Genomic DNA, 23,157 nt, shown 5'->3' on the forward strand with positions numbered 1-23,157 from the left:
AGTGAAGATGCAAGGCTCAGTGTATTGTGCTATTGTATAGTCAAAGGATCTTAATGCTTGTGGAGGAAAGAGAGCAAGAACTTGAAGCAACAGTGATAAAATATTAAAGCTTTGAGAGACAGTGTTGTAGGCAGCAGTTTTTGTAGTCACTGCTATCAGAAGATTGACAGCCAGCTCAGAAATAAAGGCCTGGTTGGCTGTGATGAAATGCTTGGTAACTGTCTGTCAGTTTTAGCTGAGGAAATTAGCAAATGACTCATGGGCTGCAAGCAGCAGGGAGCCTCATCCATCATCTTCAGAGCAGCCACCACTTCATGCGCTTTGCTCAACTGAAGGACAATGTAAAATAAAATGCAAAAGGTCATAAATAAAATGTTTCAGGAATGTAGAGGCTTAACTCAGACACAACTAAAGGTGAGGTGTTTGGCTGTTGTTGTTGTGCTCTTTTGTTTTGATTTTATGGTTGGTGCTCAGAGAGGACTTCCTGAAAGCCAGGTCCCTGCCATGAGCAGGAGTCAGGCAGGTGACCATCAAACAGGACAGACCTCCAGGGAGCTCAAGGTTTGTCTCTCCTTTTAGATCAGCAAGAATTTGGTACATGGCTAATTTAAATGGCTCTGTAGAAACAGTGGGAATTTTCTTGTGTCTTTAGTGGAAGAAATGAAGCCTGAGCAACCCAACCAAGGCGTTCTTATTCGTGGGGTTCCATCAATGACCTGGTGCATTTCGGAAGGAAAGTGACCTATTGCTTTTGTTAAGATGCCAATCTCTACACTTACTCAGAATAATATGGGGGTTGTCCTGGAGTGGAGGAAGACAAGGGGGGAATAAATAAGACACTAAAATAAAGAATTTTATTGGAAGGAAAAAAAAATACATACAACTAGACTCCAACAAGCAGTATTCCAGTGCCTTGTGATGATTCAAGGCTAGGATGGAAGGGGCCCTGGGCAGCCTGATGTAGTGGGCAAAAGCTCTGCCCACGGCAAGGGTACCAGCACCATTCTGCTGTAACTCTGTTGACAAAACAGTGTAGGTGGACTGCTGATTCAAACCTTGAGTTTATTTATAAAAACTAATGAACGATGAAATGTTTTCCCTGGCAAAGTAACTACTGCAAATTCACTCTCTGAAACTGGGCTCTGTGTACAGGAAACGTATCAGCCAGACGGAGCAAAGGCTCTTTTGAACCCTCATTCCCTGTAAATCCAGAACGAGCCACTGAGTTGAGCCTTATTCACTTTCTTAAAAAATAACAGATTGGTATGAAATTGAAGATATCACTTTCTACAAAAGAATTTTCCAAGAAATGGAAGCATGCAAGAAGGCAAGTAAATGTAATCTCAAGCAACGTGTCAGAAAAATCAGGCCCTCCCACATTGAATGGCAGAGTAGTCCAGCAATATTAAAAAGTGCAGTTGGAAAGAACAACTTTTCAATTAAATTCCCTCAAGGGAAAGAGCCAAAATGTGCTTTAAATTATCACCTTTCTTTATGAACCAGCAATAATTCTGTTTCACACAGACTGATACACCTGGAGATGGGATTAAAAAAAAAAAAAAACAAAACACCAAACTGCAATCAGAAAATGTGCTGAAGATAACTCCTTTGATAGCAGACTACTTGACTATTTTTTTTTCTGCTGTAAAGGGTGGAGATGTTGTGTTGTCTTCTAAAGTGACTGCTATATTACCAAGAGAATGGCTGTATGTCTATGCATTAGCTTTCTATGTGACCTAGGTCTATTTTTTTTAAAATATTCTCTTTTATGTGTTTCTTGTGTATATTCTTAAAGTCATACTTCTCAATATGAAGTTTATAGATCTCTGGTGGGGAAGGGAAACTGATTTTTTTTTTTTTAATAATTACATAAGATTACGGGAAAAACTGTGTTTCCTCTTGTTTTTCACAGATAATACCCTTCCTACTCTTTCTAGAGAACGCTGTTCTTACAGGCAAATCCCCCAGACCAGAGGTAAAGATGAAAGTGCATTAGTAGTGGACTAACAGGTGATGCTCTAATGTTGCATGAACCCTATTGATCCAGGATATCTTTAATGTGCTTTTTCTGTGCCCAGAACACAATCCAGAATTATTTGAGAAAGCCTCATTGATTTATTTTTTTTTTTTCCTCTGTTCTCAGAGGCAGGGAGAAAATCTGCCATGGAGTGGATGGTAGGAGGTCAAAGTTGCTTTGTTGCAGAGAGCATTGGGTGCTCCTACACTGCCTTGCCTGGTTCTTAGCACATGGGAGGAAAGGAGAGGCCCAGAGAGATGGGGTTCAGCCCCCAAGGGAGCAAGTGAGGATGTGCTTAACATGGAGAACAGTCTGAGACTGGTTAATGGTACAAGATTGGCTAAGACAATGTCAGGAGAAACAGTCCTCTTCCAGTGAGGTCAGACTCTCTTTTGGAGATTCCTAAGGTACCACCCTGAGGTAAGCGAAGAGGGGAAAAGGCACAGGCTATAGGTAGGGCAAAAAAGGTGAGAGGGAGAGAGTAGCAGCATGGCCCTGTTCAGAAGGACACCTTCAGTGGAGGTATTTCCAACAGCATAACACAAGGAATCTGGGCAATATTGCATCCCAAGGCCAAAATGATACTTGGATAGCTGCAAGCACGTTTTGCTTAGCCAAGATTATGTTTCATTCCTGGCCAGATGCTTTCTCGGATATTGCAATGCCTTGCTCAAGCAGTAGGCAGGGTATAAGGGTGGGAATATAGGAACATGGGTAGGTGCAGCCTATGGCACAGCGGTGGGCACCTGTGTGGGCTGTGCTCCCCTGTGACGGGCACTACTTCTTGTGAGCAGCAGGCTTGTTGCCTCATGGTTTTTCAGAGGCACAATACAAGTCTTTGATTGGTAAGTGTGGGCAGAGCAGCTGCCAACTTTAAAAAGGTGCTTGGAAATGGCTGTAAGTAAGTGCAAAGTGGTGAACGAGGACAAAGTGTGCTCAGGAGACTTTACAAGGAGTGAAGAACCTGCAGCCCACAGGGGTGGGAAATGAACAGTTTCTGAGTGGTGGGGCATGGAGCAGCCCCTGCAGAGGTACAGACTGCCTCAACCCCTCTGTGCTGCCCTTGGTTTCTCCTGCTGCTCAGAGACCTGTCCTTAAAGGCACTGCTGGGTATCACCTCGTTCTGACTGAGACAAGTCACTCTGCAGCTATGACAGAGCTTCTATGACTGCCAGAAATTCAGAGCAGGTATCCTAAGTCCACAAAATGCTAATTCCCGAAAGGTTAATTAAACTGAGCAGAATGGCTGGATGAAATGTAACAGATGACTGCTGCAATTTACTCAGGCATCACAGTTAGCATTAGGTTGCTCTCTGGTGCAGGAGAGCTCCTCAGGTGACTTATTTTGGTATTTACTCTCTTGGGAGCTCCTGTATAAATCAGTTATCTTGTTCATGCTAGCCTTTGGGTGATGGAAGTCAGTGCAACCCAATTCAGTCATCTGGAGGAAAAATACTATGTTGCTCTACAGCCCATCGGAACAGACACTCATGAACACTGACTGTTAAAGTACAGGTCTGAAGTCAGTTTTCTAATCGTAGAATCATGGAATGGTTTGGGTTGGAAGGGATGCTCATCTCATTCCAACCCCTCTGCTATAGGCAGAGATACATCCCTCTAGATCAGGTTGCTCAAAGCCCCATCCAGCCTGGCCTTGAAATCTGAATCTAATCTAAATGTGATATGTAAATAGTAGGTGTTACTTCACCACTCCTAAGTAAATCTGGAGGGAGAAGACTGAACTACAGTACTGTGGGCTTGAAAAGTGGGTTTTGCTGTCGGTGGCAGGACATGCAAAGGAAGGTCACGTATTGCTAGTTATTCCCAACGTGAGTCTTCCAGGAAGCAGGGATGGAGAGCCCCACATCTTTCCTTCTTCCCCTACCCAGGGTCCCAGGAAAATTTGGGTCCCAGGGTGATATGAAAGAAGAACTGAATGATGCTGGCTGCAGGCTCTAGCTGGTGGAACCCTTGCTCCTGGTCCTGGCAAGAGGGACATTGTGTGCACATGCATGCTGCTTCCCAAGCTGACTCACCCAGCCTGTGGGACAGATGGAGCTGGCAAAGCTCATCTACCCACGCTCTGCTGTTGTCTGCATGGCAAGGAGATGGGGAACATAATTTCCCAGGTCCATGGCGTCTCCCACAGGCAACCCTAAGCTCCCTATGGGAACTGTTGCCTCCAGATGAATAGCTATTGTTGTTGTCCCCAGGAGGCACCTGCTGCATAATAACATTCAAGAAACTCTTCCAATTACTGCCTTTTATAGAAACATGAGGAACAATTACATAACAGCTGCATGCAATTATTACATCAGGTGATATGACCTTTTCAAAACTGAGAAGGAATATAATGTTATTGGTAGAACAAGAAAAAAAGTGTTTTTTTTTTTTTTTTCTTTGAATGTGAAAAATAAAACCTTGGAGTTCAAAACAAAACCCAATTTTTTTGAAGGATTTCTTTTTAAAACATGAGTAATGGTTGAACTTTCAATTACATTGCATGCTACAGTCTCTGGACATCTGGAAAAAATGTAATGAAAGCAAATCATACAATAAGTAATTCTGTGCATCACGAAAAAACATGAAGCCTACACTAAGAGGTAAAGCCCTCTTCTTTTCTCTAAGGCTGAGTTTAGCTTTCAGCCTGGAACAGCCACTGGTGTTTGTTGTACCTACCCACCATTTGCTTGAAATAACTGGAAGAAACGTTCTCTCTCAAACTTCAGCCTGTCAAATACAATTAAAATTGACCAATGGCACCAGAATTATTTCTAGGCACCCAGGTGGCACTTCTGTGTTCAGACTGGATGCTTAGGCCAACACACAGCATAGTTTTCCAAGTGAAGTTGTAAAAAAAGCAATACCAATGGGTAATTATGTAAATAAATAATATGTAATGCATGTATTGAAAGTAAGAGCTGTAGAGAATATATATGTTTTTTCTCTTCCTCCTTAGTCACCAAATAAACTTTTATGTGGTTTATGGGCTTTCTTCTTCATCGAGGATTTTTCCCTTTGCGGAAGATGGTCTCCATAATTCTGATACATCCTTTCTCCTTCTCTGCCCTTCATCTCCATATGAGTGGTTCATCCTGAGTTGGCCCAGGTGTGCAGAGCAGGGATGATTGTCACCAGGTCAGGGAACTGAATGGCTGGAGCATGGGAGAAGGGTAAGAGCAGAGCTTTACTCAGTACCTGTGGAAGACTAGGCCTGGGCTCCTACTCTGAATTTGCCCTGGACTAAAGGAAAGCCTTTTCCAGGATTATCCAGCCTAACAGCCTGGACAAGGCAGCATAGGCTCTGAAGTCCTCATCTCCTGTTGCCTTTGATGTAACCTCCATGTATGTGGATGAAATGACTTTTAACAAGAGTAGTTCTCACTTTGCTAGTTAATGCAAAAATTATGAAAATATTCAAGACCCGTACCTTGCTTCTGAACCTGGCCTATATCCTTCAGAGCAGTGTGGAGACAGACCAGGCCTCTCCAGGAACCCACGAAGCTCTTTCCTTGGACTGCAAAAGACATCTGACCGCAGCACAAGACACCATGACAGCACTCTAGCCCACCTTGCTAATCTCCCTCCATTCAGCATAGCTAGACAGAGACATGAATATAAATGCAGGCTGTGTGGGAATGTGGTCTGAGAGAGCAGGTCCAGGCTGTCAAGACTGTAAACTCTTTACATCCTGGTACATTCACTGGTTTGTTCTGCTCATCATAAAGGGCTGGAAGGTCATGAGACCCCCAGTAAATAGCCTTCATGCTATGTTCTCAACAGCATATTTTCTTGCTTTAATCTGCTCTGTGATATCACATCCTTTGGATTACAAACGAATCTTGTTCCGAAATAAAACTGGAATTACACAAACTTATGCAGGGAGGAGCATGGACAGGGGCAGATATAGAATAGCATATAGACTTCATAAAATGTTCGAAAATGGAACTATTCCATGTATTTTTCCTAGAAGAAAAAAGTAACTTTAGGTTCCTAAGTGGCCTCATAAAGACCAAATGCACACCTCATCCAATTCATATGAATATATCTTCCGATGGATGTGATCTGAGGTAGTTTATTAGCTAAGTGAATTCAGCTCCTATTTTCTAAAAGCTCTAATAAGTTAATAAATAATGTATTCTTTATTTTTAGTTGTATCCGTTAACACTCTACATAGCTCAAATGGCATATGGATGCTCAGGACTACAAAACATTCAGAAGTCATTTTGCTCTGCTTTTTTATAATCCCTTTTCCTCCTGCTGAGAACATTTCCATCCTTGTGATTGCTTTTATTTGGTCCCATCCTCTTGCATGAAAGCAGATACCACAAATAATATCTGAGGAGGCTGAAGGACCAGTGATGTGAAAATTGTTTCAGTACTAATTCTGCTTTCTAATTATAGGGACATTTTTTCTTGAATACAAGGACAAGAAAACACAAGGTGAATGGTGCTGATGCTTCTGTCCTTTGCAACAGCATCTGCAGTGCATACCTGGGCCTGTTGGGAGGAGGCTTCGTTTACAGGTATTTTACCTACAAGCCATTCCACCCTGAGGACAGAAATAGACATTTGTATCTGTTTATGTGTGTTTACATACACTTAAAGAAGAGAAAGAGAGATACACAGATATGCATTACAAAATGAGCTCTTCTTAAAAACCAATTGGGTCAAATTGACATCTGTCTATTCAGAAGAGAAGTTTGTTGTGGGCAAGGGGCAGGATGCTTATTATCATTGTTCTGTCATATGTTCATCATGTCCCAGCCCCCAGTGGAGCCTTTCTGAACTCGTTCTTAAGAGTCAGATGACATCATTGGCTGGGCTTGTATTTCAGTACGTATAGGAAAGATGTCAGTGCTGTCATTTGCTACTTACTGGTTTATTGATACTATATCTGCTGATATGAGATCTTTCAGGCATCTGTTCCTGTTTGCTTGCTGAATGCTTCTTCTGATTCTCAGTTTTCCTTGCTAGGATAGAAGATACATGTCAATAATATCTCCTTTGTATGCCATGGACCTGATGAATGGAGCAGTCTCTGCATTTTGATGTGGACAAGAAATAAATCCACCTGGGGAAAAAAGGGAACACAAATGAGAGCTCATAATGCAACACTGCTGACAAAATGCCAGCACTATTCCCTAGCATGCGTGGGTGTGAATCATAAGTAGAATCAAAGGGTTGTCTTGTCACTTTCCATAGGTTTGTAGCAATCATTTTTGAAACCCGAAAATCATTTTAAATGGAACTTGTCTTACCATTTTCTGTCAAGAAACTTTGCAAAACCTATTTTGTCCATAACACACACATAGAAGATTATAATTCAGTAAAGACAGAAAGGGAGGTTGTCTTGGTAGCTGTGTAGCATTTGAATGGGTATCTCTCTGACAATTGGATCCCGATTTCCTGTGACTTTTAAGTGATTTCCTATAGCTCTCCTTTAACTTTCTCTTCTGTTGAGCCTTTAAAGTTTAAAATAGAGATACTGATCTAGGATCTGAAGAAAACATTGTGGGCCACAAGATGTGCATTTTTTCCCACTAATCCTGTTGATTTCATAAAAAGACAGCACTTCTCTACTCACTTTCATGATTGTTTTGTCAGTACTCACTCATTTGTAGAAAATTAATGCTGAGACTTCTTAACAGCTATCAAATCTGTTTGAAACTGAGACACGCAACCAAAAGTCATCCAGGGGGACAGACTCAACACAGCTACAGCAAGATACCACAAGTCGTTCTTTAGAAGCCAAATTACACAGCATTGAAATCTGAGACAGAAGTTCTCAGAGCTTTCTGACCAAACAAATTTAGCATTAGAGAAAAAGAGTGGTTCCAGCTACAACACTTCAAAAGTGTTTATGTAATCAGCTGGCTCTCAGTGTACGTAATCTTGGCTCCCTCAAGTGGCTGGTCCCAGAGACTGGACAGCTTTCTTTGTGTTTCATATCTCTTAGAAGTGTTAAAGGTCTCTGTTTCAGGGATCACAGCTGCAAACTGTGCTAAGACATAATGTGCTTTTGCATGCAACCATAGTCTGTCAGAAACTGGTACTCAGTGAATAGGATCCATGCAGCTCTGAGGTCTCATCAAGTGAGAGGAGTGAAAGAACTGGGACTGCCTTTATTTTTCACATCCTTTTTTCTTTTTCTTGCTGTTCTCTGGAGGATTTCCTTGCCATTCGTACTTTCCTCTAAATTCAGTGACAGTTCCTAATGGATTTGCTGTGGTAGTCTTCATTAGCTTTTCTAGCTGAGGTCTGCTCTAAAAACGGCTGGCTTGGAACCCATGGGACCCCTGCAGCTTCCTGGAGTTCAGCGAAGATGAATGCAAAATCCTGTACTTGGGACAGCCCTGGGACTGGGGCTGACTGCAGTGGAGAAGCAGCTGAATGCGGGACATTGCTGCAGCCTTACAATATTTAGAGCAATGGGCACAGGCTGCAACTGGGACAATTTTTGACAATAGAAGAGGAAAAAAATCAGCATTGGAAAGTTCAAGTCCTGGAGTCTCCATTCCTTGAGATTCTCCAAACTTGGCTGGATGAGGCTCTGAGCAACCAGCGCTGGTTGGGGATTATTCCCACTGTGGGACTGGATGATCCCAAGCACCTCTCCGACCTTCATTATTGAATGAATCACAGAATGAATCATAGAATCATGGAATCATAGAATGGTTTGGGTTGGATGGCACCTTTTAGATCACCTAGTTCCAACCCCCTGCTATAGGCAGGGACATCTCCCCCTAGACCAGGTTGCTCAAAACCCCATCCAGCCCAGCCTTGAGTGCTTCCAGGGAGGGAGCATTCGCAACCTCCCTGGGCAACCTGTTCCACTGTCTCACCACCTCACAGTAAAGAATTTCTTCTTGATATCTAGTCTAAATCTACCCTCTTCCAGTTTAAAGCCATTTCTCCTCTTCCTTTTGCTATCTGCCCTTCTAAAAAGTCCCTCCCCAGTTTTCCTGTAGGCCCCCTTCAGGTACTGCAAGGCCACTATAAGGTCTCCAATTCTCTGGGCCAAGAAACATTTAGAGGGTCTGGATTTATCTCTTGTCTACTGCAGGAGTGCTCCAAAAATTAATGCAGACCCTGATGCAGACCCTGAAACCCAGCCATCCTGCAGCTATCTCAGCCTTGCTCTTGCCGTCCCTTCTCCTCCCTGCCATGCAGTTCCTTAAGCTCTACCGAGTGCTTCAGACAGATTCTGACCAAAATACACCAAATACTGAAGCCACAAATGTGTACCACAGGTGGCTCATTTTTAAATTCAGCTTCTGTTAACCCTGTGGAGCTTGGTATGCACTGACCCCCTTAGCACTAATCCAGCTTTGCTGCGCTGCCCACATTGCACACAAGGCTCCTCCAGCACCTGGCAGCACCAACTCTACAGGAGCTGCTACAGCCTCCCTTTGTTGCAAGAGATTGCAGTGCGAGAAGATGGAGACAGACCGCCAACAGGTGGGTTCTTTGAGTTTCCAGTACCTGCGCCTCTTGCAAGGCAAATCTCTGAATTTATCTCCTTCAAAAGGAAAGCTTTTGCAAGTCACCTTTAATTTATTAGGTCTTTCTTCACAGAGAAGCCTCGTTCTACAGCCTATTGTCAGACACAATTTATCTTCTCTGCTTTAACACTTTTTCATGTCCTTACAGGCAGAAGATTTCCAGATTTCTTCAAGGACATCTAACGATTGGTATTTAATGCTCACCAGTGCAGTATGTGCTGCTTCAGTCTCATGAAGCAGGGATATAACTTCACCTGTTCAGACTGGAGATCAGCTGGAGAGTAACAAGAATGGGAATTTAAAACCAAGGGGGAAATTTTATTATAAATGTAGAACCTAAAACCTAAATTGCAATTTTCATTTAATAAAGTAAGACCTCCAGGGTATTTGCTGATTGGTCATACTTCAAAGCTGACTGACAAGTGTATGATTCCCCAGTACCTCTTGAAGTGAGGGCTTCCCACTTCATTTATGCATCAGAAAGCACAGTTGATGCTGCAACAGGTGCTGAACAAACTTGTGAATTTTCTCTTCACTCTTTTTTTTATTTTATTTGTTTTTCTTCCTGGATGTGAGAACTAAGTGTGGAAACGTGTGTTCTTCTTTAATTGATGTGGGTTTTTTTCCTTCATCGGTTCAAATCTTTGTTCAAATGAGGAGAGAGCTTTTAAAGCAAATCTCCTCTTCATTTCACTTCTCACACACATTGGTTTGCAACACATCATAACTACCGAGTGCACAAACCAGATTTTCTTCCAATTAAACTAAACTGGGAGATGTGAGACATCCATACCGCATTGTTCCAATCTCCACTGGCCGCTGACAGGTCTGGACTGGAATCTTCTGAAGGGAAGTATCTTAATCCATGAATATCATGGAATGTGGATGCATGGATAGTCTGGCTTTGGACCTTGGAGCTCCAGTGCTCTACAAATCTATCCCTACTAGACTGCATTACCAGATCATGTAGACACAGCTTTTTCTGCACAAATATTCTGCCTTTGTCTCCTTCTGCACAGGAACAGTTTGGATCTTACTCAAACAGTAAACATGAAAGATCATTCATAATTATTTATCTCTCAACTCTCAGGATACACATATGCTGACAGCCCAGTAAGCTCAGAAACGAAGTGAAGATATGAAGGTCATGCAGTTGGAAAAAAATAGAAGTCAGAACTCATAAATGATATTTTCAGATGTGAATTTAAGCTCTTTTAATGCTAATAAAATTGACATGAGCTTAGCCAGTCTGCTCCTAAATCTAGCCAACACTTCAGTAACCTCTGCTGAGTTAAAAAACATACTTCTGCTCCTCCAGGTGTGAAGCAATTGCTGCAGATGAGCACTACTGTCTCTATGGAAAGACCACAGACAGACCTTAATGTTCCCAGCAGCTTTGACCTAAGTAAGAGTTTAACATACATTGCAGTGAGGAAACCACCATGGATATTCTCTGCAAACTCTTTCCTGGATGAGGTACCTTCCCTGAAAGGCAGCCTGAGAGTGCTGAACATTGTCATGCAGGACCTGCAATAAAGCTGAACTACAGTTATAACACAGCATAGTATTACTTTTGTATTTGTCATGAGATTAGATTCTTGTCAAGACATTTCTTGCCCCCATATATATCACTGTGGGTAGAACAAAGCAAAGACAAAAGTCAGCTCCCAGTGGTGGGCAAGGGACAGCACCAGTTGCCTCTCTCAAATAATTCTTACAAGTCTTTGTGTGATAATATCCCTCTGTATGTGTCTGTTTTGAATGCCATCTCAGTCATTTATTTCTTTTCTTCTTTTTTATTACAGGCTCCCTATTCCAACATGAAAAGGTTCTCCTGCTCATTCCTCCTTCCCATTGCTGAGGCAGATGGACTGCTGGTTATTAAATATTCTTCCTAATGCAGCTGGGCAGCCCATGTGTGCTCTATATTGGTGGGCCAACAGGAATTTTTATTGCCTAATAAGCAGTCAATAAAGTGATGCTAAAAAAAGTTACTCCACAAATTATTCCAATACATAAAACCAACATGAATGTCACTGATGCCATCGAGTCCAAACAAAGCAAGTGAGCAGCAGTGGCTTTGGACAGTGGATGCAGAGCATACATTGAGCAAGTCCTAACACGTATGAGAGAAATGCCTCCATTTTTCACCTCAGAGACTCAGTCAAGGCTAATTTCTGAAACCATTTATCCGCCTTTAGCTTGAATGGGCTCCTCAATACACATCTGTAGCACCTAGGGCAGCTGCTGACAGCAGAAAAGGAGAGCTGCGATCATGAAAATGTGCACATCATAGGGAAGGATAGAGAAGGGCTGGCAGCACTGGAGGTCTGGTCAGACCTCCTTCAGGTGAAAGTTGCACCCTCCAGCAAATTTGGGTCCCCACTCTCTCCTATCCTTTTCAAGAGACAGGGCAAAGGAAAAGGAGTGAGTTCAGAAGTCAGAATTGGTTGGCCCTCATAGGAACGGGATGGAGAGAAGATGCCCCGAGGCCAGCCCATAATGCAGAACAAATAAGAAATACTCTGTGGTCTGAGTTATTCCCACCTCATTTTAGTGTAACAAGAACATTTTAGTGTATCAGTATTTTGAATGAAAAGCAGAAGGAAAAATATAGTGGATCTTTGCATAGTACCAAGACAAATTTTTCTTCCATCATCTAAAGGTGTGTTTTTCTTTCCTGTGGAGTTTCAGGTGACAGCACAACCTGACCTGGGCCTGACACATGTTATGAGGTACGTCTCATTAAAATGCACACTGAGTACCATTAAACAACATCAAAGTTAATTAATATCTATGCAGCACCTGGGATTTTAGGCAAACTGTAGCTCCAGCTGAGGAGCGTGCCCCAAAGTCTCTGTGCACATCCATCAGCTGGTGTTGGAAGAAAGAAAAGTTGCCCTGCTGAAAAACACTGCTCACCATGCCTGTGCCCTACAGCACTGGAAGATGAAGGCAGATGGATCACAAATACCCTTTTACAACCATTATCAATCCTCAATAAAAGATGAACCAAGGAAAAATGAACAGTTTTTAGTGTACCAACACAAGTGTCCAGTGAGGCTACTCTCAAGGACTGAGAAAGAAGGAAATGCTCTTCAACAAAAATTAATCAGTGCATTTTTAGGAAAAGGGGGTCAAGGTTGACATGCACGTAAGGAGCCACGTGAAGGCAGAACTAGCCAAGCTTTTAGGTGGAGAAGAAGTGATAAATGCACTTTATTAAGTTGCTGCTAAAACTGGAGCAGATGAGATAAGCCTTGAAGGAGATACTCATTTAAGATTGATGTGGAGTTAAGTGTGGAGAAAGAGCTTTCCCAGTTGTCATTCATAGACACTCCCCACTGTTTTCTAATAAAAATAATCTGTTGAAATCAGACTCTGTAGACAGCTTGTCTTTGGCTGCTAGTGCCATTTCTCATCACTTTTCCATATACAAATGCTTTTGGAATAAGAGAGCTACTAAAGAAGAGAAAATTTTGATACAGATCCTTAAGTTACTGCTATTTATGCTGGCAAAGCACTTTATACAGCTTTAAAAACAAAATAATGTTAAAAACAATACAAAAGATCAGGGAAGGTCCCCTTATTTTAAAAAATTACAAGAACTAGGCTAGAACCACTTAAGCTGATGAGAAATTTTCCTTCTTCATCCAGGTTTGCAGTGTCATACAGTTGCAGAGTGCCATAGCCCTGTGCTAGCGTGGGACTACAGAAGTGCTGGTGATAATGGAATGCTGTAAGCCCCCAGGATAAACCAATAACCAAGAACTGCAAAACACCATGGAACGCTCATACTGCCATGCATCCAAAATGCTCTCCTACACAAATGCTACATTGTTGGTTATCAAAAGCAGGAGATTGCTTGGAGGAATTGCTTGGAGGAAAAAAAAAATAATTTTCCCATTTCATCATCTCCAAATTTTTTCACTATATTTCTTCAGCAAGCAAAAGCTCAGTGACACTGGATTCTCAAAATACAGCTGAAGTGATTTTGCAAAACCTTTAAGAATCCATTGTGTCCATTTCTTGTGAGTGCCATAAACTGGCTCTTGTTATTTGGCCATTAAGTTTGGGAAATGGATGGCAGAATGTCTCTTCAGTAGAGATAACACTGTGCCAGGACAAGCCCCAGCTTCCCCATTGTGGCCAGGCCTGGAGGAGCAGGGCTTCCTGTTGGAGAGAAGGAGAGCCTGCGTGAGTTAGCCAGCCAAAATCCATTTCTGCAGTTTTCTAAGTGACTCGCAGTCTTATATCCAGTCACCAAGTGACCAGACCATGGACATTTGGGTATCTGCATTAAAATACGCACATCCCCAGTTTGCAGCTCACAGTCTCTTCAAGACTCATTTCCTCTCAGCTTGTCTGGACACAAGTTTCAAACAGCCCATGAGATGTTTGTAAGGTGATTTGCCACAGTGTGAGGATGAAAAGGAGCTATATAAATGCAAATTGAATGTATTCATTTATTCTATACTGAAGGTTGTACTGAAGGCCAGGTAAATTACACCCACGGCATCTGCCTGTCTGGTCTTAATATCACCCACTTCAGCAACTGTAAGTTTCCATATAATTTGTTAAGCACAATTTTCTTTTGTTTGCCACTGCAGACCATTATTAATCAAATTAAACTTCTCAACGCAGTTTCCACCTGACTGGGTCCACTAGTTGATGAAGGCCAGAGCCTGGCTGTTTGCCACTGGTGTCACTGCCTGAGCTTGCCATGAGACAGCAGTGGGTGAGGGACATCTGTCCATCCAGCACAGTCTCACTTTGCCTGGCTCAATGCTCAGATACTTAAGTATCTGAAGGGGGACTGTAAGAAAGTAAGGGACAGATTATTTAGCAGGGTCAGTTGTGACAGAACAAGAGGAAGTAGTGGTCTCAAACCAAAAGAGGGGAAATGCAGACTGAACATAAGGAAGAAGTTTCTTATGATAAGGATAGCGATGCACTGGCACAGGTTGCCCAGAGAGGTGGTGGATGCGCCATCCTTGGAGACATTCAAGGACAGGCTGGACAGGGCTCTGAGTACCTGATGGTGTAGATGACCCCAGTCAATGTAGAAGAGTTGGACTGGACAGCCTTTAAAGGTCTCTTCCAACTCAAACGATTCTTTGATTTTTTGAGATCCTTATGACCCCAGGCTGAGTTCTGGCCCAGAGACATTCATCAGCAGCAAGAGAAAACCCTTCACTACTTGCTGAGACACTACCTGGACCCCTCTCACTATTTCTTTTTCACCCCCACAAGTGTCTGCCTGTCACTGGCATTGCTGTCATTATTGCTCTCTGAGGGCAGGAAGAAAAGTGCATTTATATTTCCTGAAACGCTTCATATTCCTGCCACTGCCATTTCCCTGTGACTGCCTCTGACCTCTGCAGTCACTTTTTGCACCAACTCTATTGCAAACACTTTTTCTTCTTTACTGCTGTTTCCTGTGCAATTTTGCCTTCATTTTTTCATCTCTATTTTTTACATTACTTTCCTGCTTTGCTCTTTTCTGCCCTCCCACACATATCCCCGTCTGCAGTGATGACCCATGGACCCTTTCATATATCGCTTCCTGCCCTCTATCATCCCCACCACGAGCCTTGTTGCAAGCTGAAATGCTGTTGGGTCCTGAATACAGGGAGATGAAGGTCAGCCACAAGTGAGGCTCAGTGCATGAAAGGAAGCTTTGCTTGTGTAACTTCAGAGAGCTCTGCTAATCTGCTGCTGGTGTATGGGCAGCTGGCCTCCTGCAGAGACAGCATGCCTAGAGAAAAACAAAGCCTGTGGCTCCTCACATGGCTGCATTGGTGTTTTGCTCATGAGATGGGAGAAAGTAATTTCATTGAGGCACTCATGAGATCGGTTTTCCCAGTTCAAATTATGCAGGGAGACCTGAAGTCCTGGAGAAACAAAGGCTGGTTTCTATCACTGTAATGTGTGTGCACTGGCTCCAGGCTTAGCCCTGAAATCTGTGGGATTGTGCTCGTGTAGACCTCTGATCTTCTTTTGGGAGTTGTGCATAGGTAGCTTCATGAAACATATTAAGCAACTTCTTGGATTTGTCAATAGAGTCAGTAAAAGCCAGAACTTATGCTGCCAGAAAGCAGAAGAAACTCAGTGAACTCAGTGGGTTTGCACTGACTGGTGTTGGCATAGCTTACAATCCACAAGAAGAACCCAGTTGATTTGATTCCTGAAACAGAGAGAAATAATCTCTGGAAAGGAGACAGAAATGCAACTGTTGCTAACTAGGATGTCCTTATCAGCATGGTCCTTGAGTCATCCATCCTTGTTTACTGCAGCAAGACTGATGTGGTTCAAAATGGCACTTTGTTTTCATTATCTTATTTTCCTTTTTAAATCTTCCTTTCTTTTCCCTAGCAGGTGTTGTTTAACTGGCAATGCGCTGGAAGAGGCTGGTATGAGGTTTGATGATATTTGTTGATTGTACAACTCACCAGAAGAAAACTGAGTAAAAACTGTTTAGTTGTAAGATACACTCCACACATCAGTTGTGATAGTAACCACTCACCTATTCTGTTAGAGATTTCCTGTCCCTTTTAACAAAAACAATTCTTCTGCTGTCATTTCTCTGCAACTAGGGAAAACTAAACAAGAACAACAACATTTTGGACAACTTTTCTTTCTCTCAGGCTCACATTACTAAGCCCGAATGCAGCCTTTGCTGTTGCCAGTTGAGTTCTGGCAGATGGCTTTCTCTTGGAAACAGACGTCCAGGACTAAGCAGCTGCTGAGGAGAGAGCATGAATACTGAGACTGGGAATCAAGCACTGAATCTTTTGGAAGAAGTCACCCCTAAAGGCTGACTTGTTCTTTCTTGGAAGAGAGAGAGAGAGAAAGAAAACTTCATACTGGGGACCAGACACAGAGCGAGTTCCCTACAAAGCCAGCCCAGTCATGCTGCAGGTCATCCAGGCCTGCTAATGCTTCAATGGGGGCTTATCAGTCTGTTGTGCAACTGTTATCAGCTGCACTTTCCAGTTATCCATTATGCAGCTAGAAGAAGTTGTGGAGAGCCTACCTGCTCAGCTATTGGATGCAGACTTTGTACAGCAGCATTTTAGACTATATCCTATAAAAAGAGCATGAGAACCAGTGTATGCACTGTTATCTGTGAGAACACTTCTTTGTTTTCTGGCACAAAGCATGCTTCCTGAGGTATTCCTTGTGAGAAGACTCTAACTGATTTATTGAGGAGGCAAGTGATGGGTGCTACTGTGTGACAATCAATATCACTTTGTGGACATTCAAAAGCACCTTCCTTCAGAGCTGTTTGCCTCTGAAAGAGAGTGCTCAGAAATGTTTACTGGTGGAAGATCTGGCCTGTGACTAAATAGCTCCAGCTTGGTATGGGAAAACTGGGGAATGATACCATCTTGTCCTGTGAAAAACAGGATGCAGGTGATCATCCCTGCTCTCTCTTACCTGCTGGCAAGGCCTAGAAGATGGGAACAAAGGAGTTTCTGCTGAGACCTCAGAACCAGGAGCTGCCACTCCAAGGAGAGCTGACTCAACCACTTTGGATTTGAGCTGTCACTCCAAAGAGCTGACTCGACCTTATTTATAAGTCGACTTATTTATAAGTTGGTACTAACAATGAAAAATCGTCGTCGTCAATGGAACAACAACGCCTGACGACCCACCACTACTGAAGATCAGTGACTGAACTACGAACCACGCTGGATCCGTGGTGATGACTATTTCCCTCTTGCTTCCTACAAAGGCTCCTTGCTTCTATTTCCTATCTCTTCTATCGCCCTTCTCCCCTTCCCCATCTTCCTGATTAAGATTTGTAATAAACTGGTCGGACCAACATTTGAACCGTTGTTTCTTAATCTCATATGGGGTATACATATATCAAAAAACCTCCCCCTCCTATAAATTGGATGAGACATCATGTCAAGGCAGACTACTGAAAGAGCACTGGGGATCTGAAAACAATTATAGATTTTCACATGCTGGGTAATCTAGATAGATTTTGGAAGACACTGCACAGTGAGACCTCTAAACCACAGAGCACATCAGCAATAAAATCTGGCAATGTATAGTGTTTTTCCAACACACCTGTGGCAAACACCTGCTGCATCTATGCCTGTCCACATTAAACCCCGACAAATCCTTCAGTGCCCATGCTGCAGTGCTCCCAGCCCTCCCTTCCCATAGGTGGATCTGGACCTGTAACCACGTTTCTTTCCAGCAGTGGCTTATACTTTCCAGGAAAATGAACACAAGAGGGATCAGCACTTCCCAACTCCGAAATGGGGGGAGAGCAGATAATATGGTGAATGAGGCACTCACCTCCTTACACTGTTTTGTTTCATTCAGAGTACATTTTAAACATACTGACTCAAACACAAATACTGTGTGTTTAATACCACATAGAGCCTCTCTGGGTAGTCAGAGAAGGAAAACTGTCAACTTTCTTCAGAGTAGAGCTGTGGGGCTGAGAAGGAGCCAAAATGCCACAGTTGAGGGATGGACAGGCACTGGGTAAACAGCTGGCTCTGGGCTGCCATCAGCAGCCTGATGCACATAGAGTACAGATAGCAAATCAGAATCATAGAATAGCTTGAATTGGAAGTGATGTTAAAGATCATTAAGCTCAAACTCTTTGTAGTGGGAAGGGCTGCTGCTCACAGATCAGGCTGCCTGGGGCCCCATTCAACCTGGCCTTGAGTGCCTCCAAGAATGGGGCACCACAGCTTTATTGTTCATATGTTTGACAATGCTTATTTCTTGTGCTTAAGGTTTGCAGGTGCTGCTCACCTCTCACACATCTACTCTGCCCCTCTGAGCCATGCTCCTTATCCTCTGTATGTGGGATGCTCAACAGCAGCTTCAGTTTCCAGAACCTAGGCAAGCCTCTGTCTCAAGGAATACACTGTGGTTAGTCCATTTCTCTTTCTGCCCATGAGCAGTGGGCATATTCTGGCAGTCTATTAAAAATAACCGTTTGGGACTCCACAGAACAAAGCCAGGGACAATTACAGGTAGCAGCTGGTCTGAATGACTGAAACTAAGGTATCAGAAGAAACACTACCTTCATCTGAAAAGGCTCAATCAAATCAATTAATGGAAATTAATTTAGGGAGATAATTATAACAAGTAGCAGGAAAGCAATGGGAACAACATACCTGGGTCTAATCAGGGGCTCTGAAATACTTTTCATGGCTGAGTCTTCCCAGCAAATCTATCTGTGGTGAGGTCTGTGTGCCAAAGTGAAAGAGAAAAGGATTTCTTGCACTACTTTTGTTTCAACTTTGAAAAGTTGTTCTGAGTCTTAGCCTCTGGGGAATTAAGCCAATTATGCTGCAATCTGTCAAGCCTGTTAAGCATCTCCTCCTTTCAACAAAAGCCCTTTTCTGAATGGCATCGGCTGAGTGAGGGAAGACTAACCAGGCAGAAGCAACAGCAAATCGTTCCTAACTGAGTAATGGCTGCCCTCCATGTTCTGCTGCACTTCCAATGGGAGGTGACGATCTTTTCAGAAGCAAATGCAGCTAAAACTAGAGAAGACTGATTAAAGCTTTTGCAATCAGATGTAGCAACACCTCTGAAGATTTTTTTTTCCTGGTTAAATAAAAGATGCTGTAGTATAAGTGTGAAATTCTCTGCATTATTTTTCTTGGAAAAGAAAACCAGCCATGGCTGACTCTCCTAGTGTGATGTTCCTTAAGAAGAGAACACCTCTCCAATCAGCTAACATTCTCCCTAGCACTTTCAAACACAAAAAGATCCTGCTGATGAAAATAACTGCTGCTTGCTTGCATCAATGCATAAAAAGCATACCTGCAGAGCTGCCCTGGAAGGCAGAAAGGTCACTGCTCCCTGAATATCCCAGTCCTTTTGTTTCACTTACTGCCCCCTACAGAACTCCACACCGAGCTGAGGCCTGAACCTTGTAACTGTGCTGTTCAGACCTGCACAGGGTCTTCAGGTATTGATTCGCAGGTTACTTGAGGCTGAGATCTGCCTTTCCACCAGTAAATGTGCCAACATGAGCTCGGCTGGATTCCTTGCTCAGCTGCATGCTTTGGGACGTGTTTTGTCTCGAAGTACAAGAAAGCTTTATGTACTTGTTATTTTTTCCAACATGAAGAATCCACGAGTCATCTTTTAATCTCCTATCTTTGTTAAAATAAACTTGACTGCATGACTCAGCAGAAGTGCTCAAACACTGCTGTGGATGTTTTCTGCCCCTCTCCATCGTCTTCATATATGTTCTCAGGCTCAGACCAACAGAATGCCAGGTGATGCACAAAAGACAGTCTGTCATCATCTCCCACCCTCCTTTTTATACTTCCTAGTCCTTCTTCTCTACACCTTAGCAATGTCCATCAGTGAAGATTTTGTCTTACAAATGCTCATTCAGGCGCTGGTTCTGGGTAGGCCCAAGGAGCTCTCTAGGGGTGAGGTAATTCTCCACTCCGCATCTGCTGCCCATAGCCCAGGAACTGGCCTCTCTTGGGTACATTTTGCTTCCCACCACAACCAGATTATCCTGCATGGCTGCCCTGCCTTCCCCGTCATTTCCCCATTACAAATTGTTATGCCATCACATTCTGTCAGCAAAGAAATTACGCTCCATTTCAGACCACTGATAGGAGCACAGAGTGCTTTTGGCCCCATTCCAATACTTTCAAACCCCCACTCACCCCCCACCCCAGGGGAAAAAAAAAAAAAAAAGAAATAAAAAAACCAATAACAGTTGGATGACAATTCCCCACTGACAGGTAGTTTTTCAGCTGTCAGTGAGGAAGTCTGTGAGCCACTAAACGGGCGTCTCAGTGATACTGCAAACTGCTCATTTCTTCGTGCGGCTCATTGCTATTTCTATAGGATCTCAGGAAATCAATAAAGCGGGGTCATCTCAGCAGGAGCAGAAATTAGAATTGAGGTTTTGAGATAGGTAGTGAAAGGAGTGGGGCAGGGACTGTAAACCAATTTCTAGCTTAGCACGGAGACATCTGCTTGTTCCCAGCCACTGCTTCCTGCCCTTGTATGGCTTTCTTCCCCAGTCCAGTCTCTTCCCACCATCTCTCTGACCACCCAAAAAGCCATTTCCCCTGTGGCCTGGCAACTTGCCTCTTCCTCCTGATAGCCCAGATCTAAAAGAAACTCCCTTTGCTCCCCATCTTGAGACCTGCTGCATTTGGCAGTCACCACATCAAACCCACAGACTGTGAAATGGTGTTTGAGAGAGCTACCCACAAGTCTAAAGGTGAAAGAACACTTAGTGCAAGTCTTTCTGATCAATCCGTGCTTATTATTACCTATCGTGCACGTCCATATGCACAGTCATTGAAGAACTTAGTCAACACACCTCTTGACATATCAAACTCACAAAGCATATCAGACTCAGACCTCATCTATCTCCTGGATTAGCTCAATTCTTTCATTACTACCTCATTTTCTTGCCTGCTCTATTGATGAAAGTATGTCAATTTGTCCAATTCTCCAGCCAGTAGCTTTGAGTTTCTCTACTACAAATGTCTCTGACTCCCATACCATCTTCATCCCTGCGCACAAAATGCTCTCGTGAGCAAGGTGGTGCTTCTTGGAGCTGTGTAGTGCACATGGGCTTACCTGTGCACTGGTTTGCTCTTTTGCCATTTCCCTTCTCATTCATTTGCCCCAGCTGCCTGTCACAGCTTGTTTTTTCACTTCTACATCCTCTGGAGCTGCCGTGCTTGCTGAGCAGGTACACTGCTGGTGATCTAGCCTGGCTGCCTGCTCTGGGTAAAACCATAACGCAAAGCTTATACAACAAGAATAATATTTCAGAGCACACTGTTGCCCATCACATTTCTCCCTTAATTTCCCTTAATGAAGGAGTTCATATTTCAACAGTGACCATTTGCTGAAGGGCGGAAGCTTTACCATCACATTAAAAAATCTTAAAATAATGGCATAATTCAAACAACGTCCACTCAGCCTGCTAGCAGATCAAGGGCTTTGTTCTGAATTGAGTTCAAATTCCTCACAGTGCCAATGCAATGAAAAGCACTCAGTCAGTTTATTAACATGAAAAGAATCATTCCTACTTCAGTATATCTTATTATCCCAGGAAGGAAATTCAGACAGTCTGCTCTATTATGTTTGATGGCTGATATTAAACTCATCAGACCCAGATGTAAACTCAGACACATTTAGCAGTGCTCCACTATTGCAGAGGCCTCACATTGTGCGATCCCTTCTTCACATTTGATTTGCTGGGCAGGAAGAGGAGCATGGCCTCCCCTCCAGTGCTCCCCAGTGCCCTGTTCTGGATAAAGGTGCAGGACTGATGGGATGTGCCCCAGCAATTCCGGCTATGAGAAACCTCAGCCCAGCCCTGCCAGTCCTATCTGACGCTGCAAAGGCTGGCATGTTTACAGTGCTGTTAGTGCTCACACCAATAGTGGTGATTGAGGAGTAACCAAGCTCTGGATAGACAGAAGCAACAGCTCTGCTCATGCAAGGAAGGAAAAGCAGGAAGTCATGAATCCAAGCAAGAGAGCTCTTTCAGAGAATAAATGCCTAAAGCTCACATCACCACCAAATGAGTTTCTGTCCTTCTTCCACAACAGATATCAAAATTAGTGGTTGTTAACGGGCATTTAAAGGCCAATGGACAATGGCACATGGTGTTTGAGAGTATGGTGCACTTCTTTCAGGGCTCTGTCACTCATCAGTTATAGCCCCATCCCTACTGGGAACATACATCTACACTGCAGGACCGCTGTACTCGTTCCTGAAACAGAAGCCAGGATATAGCAAATCTGCTGCTGACACACAGAGCATAATTGGAAATCTTCAGCCTAGCTGCTTGCTCATTAATAAAAACAGATTCATAATGTACCTGGCTCCTTCTGCCTGCTCCTGGGCTATAATTAGCTACTTGTGCGTAGGTGGCAGTAAATTGCTTCCAGTCTTCAGTGACAGTAACTCATAGCTGTGAGAAGGATGTGACAAAGGCATAAGGAATAGGGATAAATGGTTACAATGATACAGAAAGCAATAGCCCTTTGTACCTCAGCCCCAACTCTATCATTTGGAAGAGACTACCTTGTTGGAATTATGGACAGATCATAGAATCATTAAGGTTGGAAAAGACCTCTAAGATCATCTAGTCCAACCTTTACCTACCACCAGCATTGCCCACAGACCACATCCCTCAGTGCCATATCCACACAGTTCTTGATCACCTCCAGGGATGGCGACTTCACAACATCCCGCACAGCAGTCCAGCAGTGCAGACTACTTCCATACACGTAGCAGCAGAATCAATGGGAATCATTAGAATCATAGAATCACCAATGTTGGAAAAGACCTCCAAGATTATCCAGACCAACAGTCTACCCACCACCAATATTTCCCCTCTAAACCATGTCCCCCAGTACAACACCAAAATGCTTCCCCTGAACACCTCCATGGATGGTGTCTCAACCACTTCCCCGGGCAACCCATTCCTGACCATTCTTCTGGGGAATAAATTTGCCCTAACACCCAACCTGAATCTCCCCTGGCACAGGTTTCACAAATCCTTGAATTTATTGCTGGAAGGAAGGAAGGAAGGAAGGAAGGAAGGAAGGAAGGAAGGAAGGAAGGAAGGAAGGAAGGAAGGAAGGAAGGAAGGAA

General features: G+C 43.3%; 2 long non-coding RNA genes across 3 annotated transcripts in view; one reads left to right on the forward strand and one right to left on the reverse strand.

The window, feature by feature from the left end:
* Positions 1–1,821: 1,821 nt before the first annotated feature.
* LOC122189414 lies at positions 1,822–13,398 on the forward strand. Its single transcript, XR_006181818.1, has 4 exons — positions 1,822–1,975; positions 6,422–6,543; positions 9,671–12,257; positions 13,180–13,398. It is a non-coding gene; the product is annotated as an uncharacterized LOC122189414 (long non-coding RNA).
* Positions 4,443–23,157, reverse strand: part of LOC122189413 — a 31,974-nt gene continuing 13,259 nt past the window's right edge. For both annotated transcript variants that reach the window (XR_006181817.1, XR_006181816.1), the window contains 2 exons: positions 6,896–7,091; positions 4,443–5,172 (listed from right to left, as the gene is read on the reverse strand). This is a non-coding gene — a long non-coding RNA (uncharacterized LOC122189413). The remainder of the gene's footprint in view (positions 5,173–6,895; positions 7,092–23,157) is intronic.

The sequence above is a fragment of the Lagopus leucura genome, unplaced genomic scaffold, assembly GCF_019238085.1.
Source record: "Lagopus leucura isolate 7727_CA_CO unplaced genomic scaffold, USGS_WTPT01 Super-Scaffold_100157, whole genome shotgun sequence".
Classification (NCBI taxonomy): Eukaryota; Metazoa; Chordata; class Aves; order Galliformes; family Phasianidae; genus Lagopus; species Lagopus leucura.